A 13,886-nucleotide genomic window follows, 5' to 3' on the forward strand; every position below is an offset into this window, starting at 1 on the left:
ATGCTGTTGTGCATCACTCATGAAGCGCTGGGGACCCCTCAAATTCTGCGGGTCACTTGTGTCCACGGCATGACAACGCCTGCAGTGTTGTGACATAGAGCTCCTACCTGGGTCCTGCAGCAGAGAAGCAGCCCGAAGTCCTGCAGCGTTAGATGGGCAATTCCATGAATTATTTCCTTCCAGTATCCCAGTGCGGCAGGCAGTGAAGGAGAGAAGAAGCAAGTCTTGCTGTTATCTTTACACGGCAGCAACTGTTGAGTGAGTTTTGGTGAGGTTTTTCTTGCTAGTCACAACTCTGAAGCATTAAAAACACTTCTGCATTTCAGAATTTGGAAGTCTGTCTGCTGGCACCAGTGGCGTCCTCCTTTCTGAAATGGAAATATTCAGACGTGTGGGCACAGAGATTGGATGGAAAGAACAGCGTAGCTGCCACTAAAAGTGCCGTTAAGTGGGAAAAACTTAAGTGAAGAGGCCCTCTCAAAGAAGGGACATTTGTATAAGATGGAAGGCCCAACTATTTGTTTTTCTTTAAAAAGAAAAACATTCTTAGATCTGCATTCATTAAAAAAAAATCATCTGCACCAGCAGCAAAGTCTAACGCCTTAAACATGACCTCATTGCTGCACCCTCCCCTGTATGCCATTTTAGCAGACTTTTTTCCAAATCCAACTACACACCGTTACGGAGCCACATTCCAAGATTTAAAGTTTTAAAAATAGAAGTCTTTAACCACAATGTCTGCAAGAACACCCTGCCAAAAAAATGGCACAGCACAAAAAACAAAGTCTACTCTGTTAGGTAGATTGTTCCAGAAGTGACGCACAGAACGACGCTCTTTGCCTATCTGTAGGAACAGAACCAGATGCAGGGGACGTGAGGCATGCTCCCATTTGAATGCGGCACCTTTCAAGTCATGGCAAATTAGCTCAGGGTACACCAGCCCGAGAAAGACACCAAGGGTACATCAGCAACAGAATTTACACTTGTTTGATGGAGAAGCAAGCTTGTTAGAAGACAGACAGCATAATGTCTTGCCTTAACGAACATCGCTGTGAAAAGGGAAACCAAGGCATGTAATGCTTAGCTGATTCCCCATGCAGGCAGATGAAATGAGACCTCATCAGCCAAAGAGAGACATCGCTGAGCACTGGGCCACAGATAAACCATGCCATAAGGGTCAGTGCACAAACCTATGAGAGCTTTCCGCTATGTCTGTGCCACTGCATCTAACGCCCAAGCCTGGTTACCGATGGAGGTGCTTTTCCTGCAGGATGCTCCTTATGTCCGAGACATGGCTGCTCCCTCCAGCCTTCATACAAAAAACAAGGCACAGCTCCAGCAGAGGAGGTAAGGACTGAGCATTTCAGCTCCCAGTACCTGACTGAAGCATCTGCTGGCTTATGGGGTTCTCCACGTCAAAAAAATACTCATTTCTTTCAGCAAAACACTATCTTTCCTAAGACAGACTGTTGTTATCAGCGAAGGCAAAGAGGTGAACTAAGGACAAGCTGATCAGTTAACTCCGAATTCCCTAGTTCTGCTGCTCTGCTCAATCCATAGCCTTATTTTTCAGCAGAACTAAAACAGAAGCAAGCTTGTAATGGAAAACAAGAAAACCATTTGGAGAAATTCTCACCATCCACAGTCTGCAACACAACAGCCTGTCAGTGCCTGTGATTATTTTCATGGGAGTTTCGTTTATGAAAGGGCTACACTCTTTGAAGTCCAAAAGCAAAACACCGTGGTGATCACAAAATATTAATCATGCAGCTGATCACAGTGTTTGGGGTGAGTTAGTAACCTCCTAGCAGAGAAAATAAGTTTGCTCACAGTCAAGTCTATGAACATTTCAGCAATTGCCTCCTCTTCTGAGCAAGCTGCCCAGAAGTTTCCCAAACCTGGGCCCCCTGCCACATTACCTGGCTGCCCTAGCTAATGGGATCTCTGTAACACATGCTTTGACAAACACTCCGGCAAGCGGGGCTGCTCCAACCTGCGGCAGGGCTTCTCCACCCCTGTGCCAAGCATCTCTGCCTCCCACAGCAAGCTGCTGCTGACAGGCACTGCAGGTGCTGCTCTGCCATCCTTTCCCTGTGGATCAAACACCTTACTAAATGCAGATTTCACAGTCCACTCAGAGTAGCACTGGGAGCCTGTTCCAGGATGACAGGGACACCAGGCTCTGGATTGCAGAGGATTGCATTCACCTTCCTTAAAGCGTAATATCTGTGATCTTCTGTCCATGCTCTGCTCCTCCCGTCAGAGCAAGGGCAGAGCCACAAACCTCAATGCTAAGAGCAAACTTTGGTTTTGCGCTGCCACAAGGCAATAACCCAACAACTCAAGTAATATTTGTTTTCCTTTTTTTTTTTTTTTTTGATGGTTTACTCTGTTTTACAAAGCAAAGTGGTGCATGAGTGCAGTCAGGCCTTCTGTTATGGATGCCACGTGACTGCCCAAAAACTGAGAAGGTCCCATCAACCAGGAAGACAGTTATTTGCTCTGCGTAGGCCCATCACTGATTAGTCACCTCAGTGCCAAGGAGCATTTGTCACATATAAAGGCTCTCTCACAATACTCCTGTGACTGTATTTCTTCTATATTGCCTCAATAATATCAGCTTCAATTGAAGACCTTTTCCAGCACTTTTGTAGCACCTGTATGGGAAGTGGCCAGCACCAGAAAACAGGGAAGGCATAGAGCTTTAGAGATTACACTGGAAACATAAACCAAGACAAAAAGAAAAAGGTTCACCAAAAGCAGTCAACCAGTTTCTATTCTATGCATCACCAAACCCTGCAACATGGCTCAACACCACGAAAATACAAGGCTCCTAGCTCACTCCCTTGACTGGTGTCCTCAGCTGGAGTTTTCATCGTCTACAGTAACTTGCACAGCTCTCCTCTGCCTGCAAAGTCAAAACTAAGTAATGCCTCAATACGCACAAAGTAGGAAAACATGCAAAGAAAATCTTTGCTGAGAAAAGATCAGAAAAAAACCCCACGGTCAACACAGAACTGTCCATCCCCCACATCACAGTAAATAATTAAGCTGCCAGAAAAACGCAGCGTTTACTGCAAAGCATGACAGCTCTCCAGGCTCACTTTCCCCATCTGACAGCCTGCAGGAAGGCTGTAATGTCAGTTCACTTGGGCGCATTCTTATTTCCATCAAGTGATCTCAGGAAGTAGTGCTCTTGCACTGGAACCCGTGAGTTGGGTTTTAGGCTGATTTTTACGTATGAGGTTGTTAGCTCTGGCAATCTGAAGAAACAGGGCTAGTTATTTTATTACCACAACATTTGGAAAACCAAAGAAAGTTCACTTGCAGCCTTCAGTACTTTTAACTGACCGATTAAGTGCCAAGAGCAGCCAACTTCTATCCTCTTCCAGATGAACCACAGAGATCGTGCTGTTTGTTAGCAAGCAGCACTCTCACTTCATTTTTAGCTGGAAAGACAGTGCAAAGGGTACGCAGCTACAGAATTGAAAGACTGATAAATTGCGTAACGTTTCAGTGGAACGTAAGATGTGCAAGAAAACTGACTGGTTAGTAATAGATATGGGGTCATGTGTGCGTGTTTCCAAATTCCTTCCCTTTACTATACGTTCAACAACTTCTCCAGAAGGTGGTCAAAGCTTTGAAACACAAGAAGTTCCATACTAACACAAGGAAGAACTTCTTTGCTGTGCGAGTGACAGAGCACTGGAACAGACTGCCCAGACAGGCTGTGGAGTCTCCTTCTCTGGATATTCAAGACTTGCCTGGCTGCCTACCTGTGTGACCTGCTGTAGGGAACCTGCTTTAGCAGGAGGTGGGACTAGGTTATCTCTAGAGGTCCCTTCCAACCCCTACAATTCTGAGATTCTGTGACAGCACAGGACATTTTTACAATCAAGCCTGCAATTCATCTACTGACTTGAAGGCCAGTCCCACCCGTCTCCACAGCACCCACAAAGCATTTGCCTAAAAGCAGCCTCCAAAGAAGCACGGTCAAAGCAGATAGTGTATCATCAGGAAATATTAAGCCCCAAGAATCACAAAAAAGCCATCTATGCGCTGAGGCACAAAACAAAACAACCTGCAGGAGCCACTGGTTTCGTGCAAAGTATGTCAGGAATGAAGAACGACTGTTCACTACTCAGTGAAACACAGTCAGATAGCGTAATAAAGAGTTACAAAAGGAGGAAATTCTTCTTTGTGACACAAATTGAGATGTAGCATGTTCTGCTATTTAAATCAAATTATAGAAACCATCTGAAAAGTAACGTGCAAATGGCAAGAGAACAGTACTGTCAGCAGCTGTTACAGCCTGTGACACATCCTCCTTCTCTGAGGATCTATTTCAGTTGTCTCTGGCCAAGATGGACACGGGCACATCATCCCCACTTGAGTTACCATGCACTGCCATAGACACTTACCAAAACCACTTTGGAGCAGATGATGCCAGAATGCTGTAAAAACCAGTACACACACAGGGAATATGAAGACACCACCATGCCATACCACTGAAGAAGGCTTTTTTAAGCTACGCTTCTCCTCTGGCAGTTGAAGCACCGGGACCGTGACTCTGGTTCCAAGTTGCTCCTCCATTTGATCAAGCAAGCGTCCATGGTGAACCCTGGCACCAGTGAGCCTTCCAGGCAGCTCCAGGGTGGTTGCTGGTGTGCTTTTCTTTCTACGCAAACTCCTCACTAGCAGTAGAATTGTTCACAACAGAAGAAAGTTGATAAGCTCCAATTTAGAGTTGCTCTGTCAGAAGACGCATGAACACCGTAAGGTCTGAGAAGTAGCTTAGTGGATCACACACGGGATATCTGCACCTCCATCGAACCAGAAGCAGATGCTACACCAGTAATATAGAGCAGAGCAATCAACGATCCTTCTCCCTGCAGCAGCCAATCATCCAGGACAAATTAGCAGCAACAAAATCTCTCTTCAGGTAGCAAAGAGGTTTGTACATTCTGTCTGGAGAGAGAGAATCACCAGGGCTTTGTGCAGATCATTCAGTTTGTCCCCCAGCCCTCAGCTGCTTCACCAAGGCACCTTGTCTGCCTTCCGCATCAATGTCAGAAGTTGTGTGCATGCAGAAGAGGAAGAACCGGCTCGTTGCTGTAGCTACTTTTCAACTGGGTTGACCAAACCTTCCTGTTCCTCTACAGTTACCCTGCACTTCCCACTCCCTGTGTCTGCTTCAAGCACTCGTCTCAGCAACCACCCCCTGCACACATACACACACAAAAAAAACCCACCCTCTTTCTCCATACCCTCATACTTAACATACCCAAACACTTCAAAGCACAACAAAACCATAATGCAATTCCCCCTGAAGCCCTCTCTGAAGGCAGAGGCCAAAAAGAGCCAGGCTGCACTGCTGGGAATGCCCGCACCCAGTGCTGTCGGAAAGGCATGCACAAAAATGTGTTATCCTTCAGGGCAGACAAATCCCTTCACTCAGAACATTAAAACCAGGACATCCTGTCAATGGAGCTTGTTAATTCATGGTCCCCGGGCTGTGAGAAAATGCGAGCTGACAGCAACATCGATACAAGCAGTCTGTCCTCACTTCTGTTCATGAGACTTACGTGCTGGCAATGCACCCCGCTGGCATATTGTACCTGCTCCTTACACGTGGCACCCAGCCTCTTTATCATACAGCAAAAGAGTGCTTCTCATGTCTTCTCCTGCCTTGTACCAGCTTCTGGCAGCAAGGGAAACAAGCAGAACAAATGGGCTTCCTCCTGTTATACCAGCATCCTTAACCTAGGAACACAGACTACACAATAAACCAATAAAAGCACTTATCTAATTCTTGTCACTAGAAGCTGTCTGTCACAGGAGCCCAGACAGATAAATAAGCTGCTCCACTGCAACAAGCAGCTAGCTCAGTGGTTGCTGCAGCCAGGTAATTTCTCATTTATATCTCTACCAGTTAATCAGCTTCCTTAATGAACCATGAGGTCTACAGGCAGGGGGAATCGTGCCAGGCTCACTCATGCAGAGTGTTGCCATGGACCAGTGCTGTGCTCCACTGCACCACGCAAGCCTGAAACAGAGGCGAACACCAGGATCAAGTTCCCTATGTACCTGCTGTACTTCTCTTTGCACTGAAACTGCCCAAGAGAACAGAACTGAAGCTGCCCTGGAGAGGTTTAGCAAGACTTGAAGCACGCCTTCCTACACTGCAGCTTAGCACCTTTCGTCACTCTTATTACCCAGCCAGCTTTTGCCCAGGGTTACACGGCAGGAACATCTGCATCACCTCTCGGACAGCTGTGCAGACTATGAAACTCCTGCCATCTCAAAATTGCAGGTTTCTGGCCGAAGTAGCAAACTTTGGGAGGTCTCTGATGACTTGTTTTTTCCTCCTTCACCTCTATCGCTTCATCTGAATAGCAAGCATTTCCTTTGTTAGTTTTGGTTTCTGTTTTGTATGGGGGGCATTTCTGTTCACTTCTTTTATTTGAGTTGTTCTTCACAAAAGGCCCAGCTTCAGGCTGCAGCATAACCTGTTAGTTTAGGACAGCTGCAGACTGCTCTTTTTCATCTACTAATAATGGTTGTTTTTCTCCTCTTCAATTCCAGGGTAGGCAAATAGCTCAGCCTCTGGGGAAAAGACACAGCAACTTTGTGTGTCTCAAGTCAAGCAGAGTGTTTAAGTGCAGAGCTCACAAAACACGCACCTGTGAGTCACCCAGACCCCGTCGGTGCCCTCCAACATCTGCTCTGCTGCCTGGGGACCGGCTTACTGAAGCAAGAAGGCTGGCAGCTCCTTGGCTCTCCTCGGAGTAGAAAATTCTCTCAAAACCTCAAAGCATCTAATACTCATCCATCTCACTGCTATGCAACCGAAGTCCTCAAGAGAATTGCAGACGCCAGCTTTACCATCACCCTAAAGTGGCACAGTTACTAGCTGCCAGGAGAGCACCTCCCAGCCACAACCACACCGCACGTGACGATGTCTGGCTTCACCATCCCTCAAGGCAAACTCAAGCCCACGCAGGCTCCAGGTCCTACCTGTCAGCAGAGCCTTTCAGATTAGACTTCGTTTTCTTTTCGTATTTCAGCTCTCATTTTTGAGGCCAGATCAAGAGGATTGCTTTGCAACATTCTTGCATTCGTCTGCTTTGATAAAAGGAGGCAGGTTTGGTGTTTATTTTTTTGAATCTCTACTTTGCAGTGCTCACAGCTAAAGAATTAAAGCGCTCTGGACAAAGCCACAGAAGAGCTAGGCAGTTCAGCCAGCTGCATTTTTGAAGATTCTTTGTGGTTATCTGAGGCAGAGCTAAGCACTCAGATAAATCAAGAAAATAATTGTTACTTTCATAAATTGTAATTCTAGACTTAAAGGAAAACGCAACTGAAATCAATCAGAAAGACTGACATGTCTTCGGTAGAGTGCCATTTCCCACATAAAGGAGGAGACTGCCCAATCTGAAGATCAATGCAACTTCAAGTAAGCACCAGCACTGTGATTTCCAAGCTTAGTCCAATACTTAGGGCAGTCCTTCATTAGCTGTTAATAATATGAAACGTTATGCCTACAAGCACTGTTTTACGCAGGTAAAAATTCTCACTGTTTATTTGACACAGCGGTCCTACCATATCGTTACATAAACTGTATTTTCACATGTACAACTATTAACAAAGCATTAGGCATCTAACTTAAAATTAGTAATGTCGTCTGTCTTCTTACACCTCATCACTGCTTCTTCTGGAGTCTTACTAGAGAGAGCAATAGGAACATTATGCAACTCTACAGCATGTCAGTATGGAAGGACAAAATCAAAGCAATTCGAAAGTCTAGGAGCCAGTCCAGCTATGCTAGTACACCCTGACCTCAACATTTACTTTTACAAATGATCTCTCTCAATGCTAACTCTAAACATTTATCCAGGAGAGCTTCTTGACTAGGGTAGAGGACGGAATAGCACTAGGTAGAAGAGCCAAAGAGAGAAACCACTGCAGCACTGAGACGGCTCCTAGACATCTCTTCTCAGAGATCTGAAGAGCATCTCCAATTCTGGTGTTAGAAAAACAAGGAAATGGCATTTTTCACTCAGAAAAACGTAACTACTAAACGTCCCTGAAGGTGTTCAAGAAAAGGGTAGGTGTGGCACTGAGTTGCATGGTTTAGTAGACATGGTGGTGATGAGTTGATGGTTATTATATATGTGTATAATATGACTACAGCTACCTACGAGATGCTGCAGTGATATGGTTCATTACATTATTCCCTTATTTAACCTACTCAAAGTCTTCTAAAGGCTCAACATCGGTACTTTCGGCTAGAATCTGAAAAAAAGCCGAAGAAACAGGTACTTACAGCAACCTTAAAAGGAGCAAAGTTAAGTAAGACAGAAAAGACACCTTTTCTACAGAAATAAAAGTCATTACCATGCTTGGAGCACTACTGCAGCTTAATATAAACAAGCACTGTATAATTTTGAAGAAAAATAATTACTATCTCTCCACTCCTATCACCAACCTTCTCAGAGGGGCTGACAGAGTGAGGCACGACTTAAAAGTGGTCAAAGGGCTAATAAAGGAGGATTCAGCCACCCAGGCTCTGAGCATGCAAACTACAGCTACCCCTCCACAAAGCCTACCCAAGGAAGAACATCCCCAAAAGAAACCAGGAAAGTTTTAATTGCTATTAAAAGCACTCAAGTTTGCAGTTTAAAACACGCAAACTCGGAAGAGATAGTCTGAGATACGCTCCTCTCATGTGGTTTCTGTAATGGCATCTTCATTATAGTACAAAGGGAAGAAGATAATTCATTCAACATGCATGTGGCCTTCAGTTACTTAATCAAAACATTTCTCCATGACTGTTTAAGTAGTTACAGTGCACTGTTTTGACTAGAAGACGCGCCACTGGTTTCTCACATGTGGATTTTATTGCAAAATTCTGGTGCGGCTCTGGAAAAAAAGCTAACTCAAAGGATAGATGAGAACAGTGACTTTAGAAGAGGTCTACATGTGTTCCACCAACCTCCTCCTGCCCCACACACCCTCTTAATGCTTTTTTTCCCCTATCTTAATGGGAAAGGAAACCTACAGTGATTCAATATTTCATGTCTTGGTGAGAAACAGCTCTATGAGAATCATGTCACAGCAATACATCAGCTAAACAAAAGAAGGAAAAAAGAAAAAAAAAACCAACCCTTCCTTCATTGAAAAACCACATTACTTGGCCTTCATTGCCTGCAGCAAAACACTGTAGAAACACTCGTGCACAATTCTAAGCTTTAGCACATTGCAAACAAAAATGAATTTGTGAGTCCCAAAAACCCCAGTAATCCTGCCAGTGCCTCCAATGAGCACTGCTTTCCTGCACACCAGCAGCTGCTTCCAACTCCCACCAGAAGTGTAAATGCACATTCCTGTACAAAGGGAGCCCCAGCTCCAGGAGCATCCATGCCACCAGACATTCCACGTGTGCACAGCAGCCTACAAGCACATCACCTGCTGGAGCACATCCAACATAGCTCAGCTAGAGAGGCAAAGTACCAGGGCTGCAGAGCTCAGCCCCAGGGAGTGGGGATGTTCTCATCTCCGGAGGTATCTAAGAGATGAGCGGACACAGCACTCAGTGACACGGCTTAATGATGGGACTTGGTAGCCAGGCTGATGGTTGGACTTGATGATCTTTTCCAGCCTAGATTCTATGACTCTAAAAAGCTAATGCTCACAAAACCTATCTCCTGAACATCAGATCACAAAGCTGCTAACACCGCAAAGTCACAGAACTCATCCAGCAGCTGAGTAGTTGCAAGTGACTTGCTGTACTGGGAGGGCAATGAGATCAACACTCACGAGCAGACAGGGAAACAAGTCAGACACATCCCAGGACACAGCACTGCTAAGCAACAAATACCATCTACCCAGGCTGACTGAGCCCAAAGCCCTTCACCAGTACGCAGTACTTAAAGTGGGGTAGGGACACACACCCACCAAATAATGCCCACTTGTCGGTTAGAAGATATTTCATTCCAAGAAATACAAGTGGGAAAATGTCTTACTGCTGCTCACTTGGAATTAGGGAAGCAGACCTAAGTCTTTGCACAGCCAGAAGATCCCACTCTGAACAAACCATGGGAGATGCGCAGATTTACATCGTGCTGACACAGGACTCAGCTTCTGGGATCAAAGTCAGAAAAAGGGATAAATATCTTCAGCAACAAGCAACGTCAGGCCTGGTAAATCCATACGCACACAGACACTAATAATAACCTGTTATTTCTGGAGAGAATTGAGGGGAAAAATAGTTGCTGGGCTGCAAGAGGAGAACAGATTTAACACATGGGATGCTATTTAGAAACCTGTAGAAGCAGAGTTCATTACACTGTCAGAAACCTCAAGTTTCAACAAAAGTCAGTTCCTTCTAGCTTATCCAGTCCTGGTTAAAGCTGAACTTAGCACGATCTTAAAGAAAACACTCCAAAAAAAAAAAAAAAACCAACCCACAAGAACCATGCTTTCAGAAACTCAAATGCAAGCAGTACAAAAACAATTTTTCTGCCTAGTGCTTCAAATACAAGACATTCTGTAAGAGGAAATATCGCTTCCATGATTCTGCAAAGTGACTCTGAGGACTACAGAAGCATTTAGGAGACTGTTGTGGTCAAAATAAAAAATAGAAAAAGGAAAAAAGCTCATAAATTTAGAAGACAATGTGAACAATGTTGAGCTATTCAGGCAAAAATGAAAGCTGCTCTTGGGAGGGAAGGGGAAATGCCCACCACAATAGCTTTGGGAAGCACTGCCCAAAACCCTCAGGAAAGAAAGCAAAATGAAAACATACTTTCAGAAATCTGGTACGATCAGTGCTTAGCAGCAACACAAAGGCGTTGCAGCATTTGCATGCTAGGACTAAAGGCTTTTGAAAAAGAAAATGGCTATACTAGAGCCGTCTATTCCAGCCGCCTGGTGTTTGCCCGTTTCCACCCGTGTGTGGGTTTTGGAGCCTCCTGGTACCCAACACAGGGGCTTGGCAGCTCTGGGCACTGCCTGCTCCCTGCAAGGCTCCCAGCTCTGTGTGGGACAAGCCACCCTGTCCCTTGAGGCTGTCTCTGCTTAGCACCGTGCTGGGGAGATGGCAAGCAGTGAATGGCTGATTGTCAGGGCAGGGAGGAGATTCCAAGGCGATACGGCAAATGGCATGGCACACACACATGCAGCACCTCGAGTTCGGCTTGCAAACCCCTTCTTGCAAGGCCACAGCTGCTTTTGCAACAGCTGGGAGAGAAAAACAAAGAGGGGCAAGCTGGTACTGCCTCAGCATGCTGCTGCTTGTGCAAGGGCAGGGCATAGGCTCCCAGTATCCCGTTACTCAACACCGCCAGCCTGCCAGGAGCTCGCTGTCGCAGTTGTCTCCTGTTTTTACATATCTGTATGAAGCTGTATTTACAGCATCCCCATCCCCAAGTGTCTCCTTCTAGGCGAGGAGATGAGAAGCCAGGCACGTAGGATAAATACAGGGCTGAGGAGAAGAGTAGACAAACTTCTTATCCTCTCCATTACTTACAGAATTTTTGCATCTACTGGTTTGTCTGCTTCCTCCACAGAGACCTCATTAAAAAATTCCCACTGCAGGAGAGAGACAGCAGAGGTTTCCTTCAAGTCACAGTGAAGTCCAACCACAGTCGTGACTTCTGGCTCTCCTCCATGTCTAAAAAGCCAGGAAAATGCAAGACCAAAGCTCTTTCACAAACAGAAATCAAGTTCCTGGGGACTGTGCCATCCGTAGCATCCCGGATCCCAATGAGCGATCCAAGCAAGTGGCTTTGGTTCCATAAATCACCAGCACATCAAGCTCAAGTCTTCCAGCAATATTACCACTCCCTTCCCTTCGCCATCAGCTGCAATAAGAGTCTTTCTGTACCCCACAGACCTCAAAATAATTCCTATTCTTTAACAACTCAGCAATTCCTTTGAGAATTGTTTAGGATGAAGAAAAACCTTATCAGATGAGAGCAGCAAGACTACGAAGCCGAGCACCAGCATTTGTCTAGAACAAGTGGCACCACTCAGACATTATCAAGCAAGGAGCAAAACACAGCCAGAACGTGTCTTAAATGAAGGCTGTACCTTTTATCTGAGAAAAACAAACAACTTCACTAAATGGAGACTCAGCCAAAGAGGGAAAAGGCAACACAATTACTTATGAACTTATAAAATATTTGATTGCCTGTTGCATTTCTAGCTTAGATAGAAAAGCAAACAAACAAACATACCAGAATATCCTTAGCGTTTATCTTCTCTCTAATTCTAGGACACAGTTTTTGGCAGTAAGCCTGGTTTGCACCTGAGGATAATGCAAAAAGGAACATAAAAACTCAACCTGAATGACAACTGAAGAGCAGCCATCTGTGTGGGTGTTTCTCTTTCCAAACCAAACTTGGAATGAGGAGGGTTTTCCAAAGAGCCAGCCAAGGAAAGAGAAACTTAATAAAAAGGCTCAGTGGGATCTGAGTGGAGAGCATGCTTCATGCAAATACCAGGGCGAAGGCTTTATTCTCCTTGCCTTCCATCAGCAGCCCTCCTAGATATTCCTTTTCTTCCAGCAAAAGCTGCTGGAAAGAGTGCTCTGTTTGGAAAGCAGATGTGCAGAACAGACGTGGCTAGCTTGTGGGTCAAGCGCCTGCTGTGCTTTTCACACCGGGTCACCTTGCTGCAAATACAAACGGGCTGCCTTCCTCACAGCCCAGGTCTTTCCCAGGTCAGATACCAGACAACCAGGTCTTACCTTACAGTCCAGGGAGTAACATACATGGGGCATGTAATTCTATAGCAGAGCAGAAAAACCTTAGTCAACCCACGGGATAAGTAGCAATTTAGACAGCCACCAAACAACTGCCTTCGGCGAGGGCTACATGAGATCTTTTGCATGTGAAAGCAAATTCAAACACACTTAAATTCGTGCTGTCATGGTTACGGAGGGCTGGCTAACCACAAACTGCTATGTACCCACGGAACAGACCTGCATGTCACAACTGTTCTAAACAAAGTTCGTAAAAGCTGTGATCTGAGCCTTGCGAAAGCCAGTTAGTCCTTCTTTCTGCACAGTAACCCAGATACAGCCTTCCCACTGCTGCAAGCACACATGCACACCTCCACCTCCAAGTTTACCCACATACACGGCTGCTCCTTGCCTGCCTGTGGATTACTGTACAAACAAAGCTCTTGGCCTGCTCAAAACCTATACAATTTACAAAAAATAAGAAGAATTCAGGCTACAACAAACTGAGTCTTCACCATCCTGCAGTGCTTACAGCTCCAGGCTCCCGGCAGGATCAGGAAACTCCCCCATAGTTGACTGGGAAAGGACCATTTAACCCAGCAGAGACAAGGATGAGGGCAGCCAGGTTACACCAGAGATTGAGAAGGTAGAGGGTTTTTTTTTTTTTTTTTTGCTCTTCTCAATCAGGTGGGCTCCGACACATTTCCTGACAGCACAATTAGGCTGCTCAGTCTCTATCCAGCTCTTTCCAGAGCAGCTCCACTACTGTCTCTGGAGACAGGCTATTACTTTTGATGGAATCACTTCAGATGTATCCCTGGTTCAACCTGGTACGGCTGTCATCATGTTATCTTATCCAGCAGATTACAGTAAATGCCCACATACTACAAGCACAGTGCAACAGCATCAGCAAAAGTTCACTGATAGGAGAAATATTTTCCTAACAGAGTACTCAAAGCTGGAGGTGGACATCTCCTCCATGCACTCGGCCACTGGAATGAAACTTTCTGAGCATTCTCCCAAGGCTCAAAAGAAGAGCTGACCCAGGGATGCTCTGAGATTCCTGTTCATTTCGTAACAAGCCACTGGTAAAAGGAAACTGAGCTGAATATTCACATGCTTAAGGCCATTTAAAGTAAAG

At 45.4% G+C, this 13,886-nt stretch overlaps 1 protein-coding gene across 5 annotated transcripts in view; it reads right to left on the reverse strand.

Moving 5' to 3' along the window:
* Positions 1–13,886, reverse strand: part of LOC110400760 (USP6 N-terminal-like protein) — a 62,654-nt gene that overhangs the window by 37,517 nt on the left and 11,251 nt on the right. For 2 of the 5 annotated variants that reach the window (XM_021400925.1, XM_021400921.1), the window contains exon 3: positions 108–368. The exons of 1 other annotated variant lie outside the window; for it this stretch is intronic. The gene's annotated coding sequence lies outside the window, so the exon portion shown is untranslated. Of the gene's footprint in view, positions 1–107; positions 369–4,421; positions 5,231–13,886 lie in introns of those variants that run through there. 2 more of the 5 variants (XM_021400922.1, XM_021400924.1) reach the window with 2 other exon arrangements.

The sequence above is a fragment of the Numida meleagris genome, chromosome 6, assembly GCF_002078875.1.
Source record: "Numida meleagris isolate 19003 breed g44 Domestic line chromosome 6, NumMel1.0, whole genome shotgun sequence".
Classification (NCBI taxonomy): Eukaryota; Metazoa; Chordata; class Aves; order Galliformes; family Numididae; genus Numida; species Numida meleagris.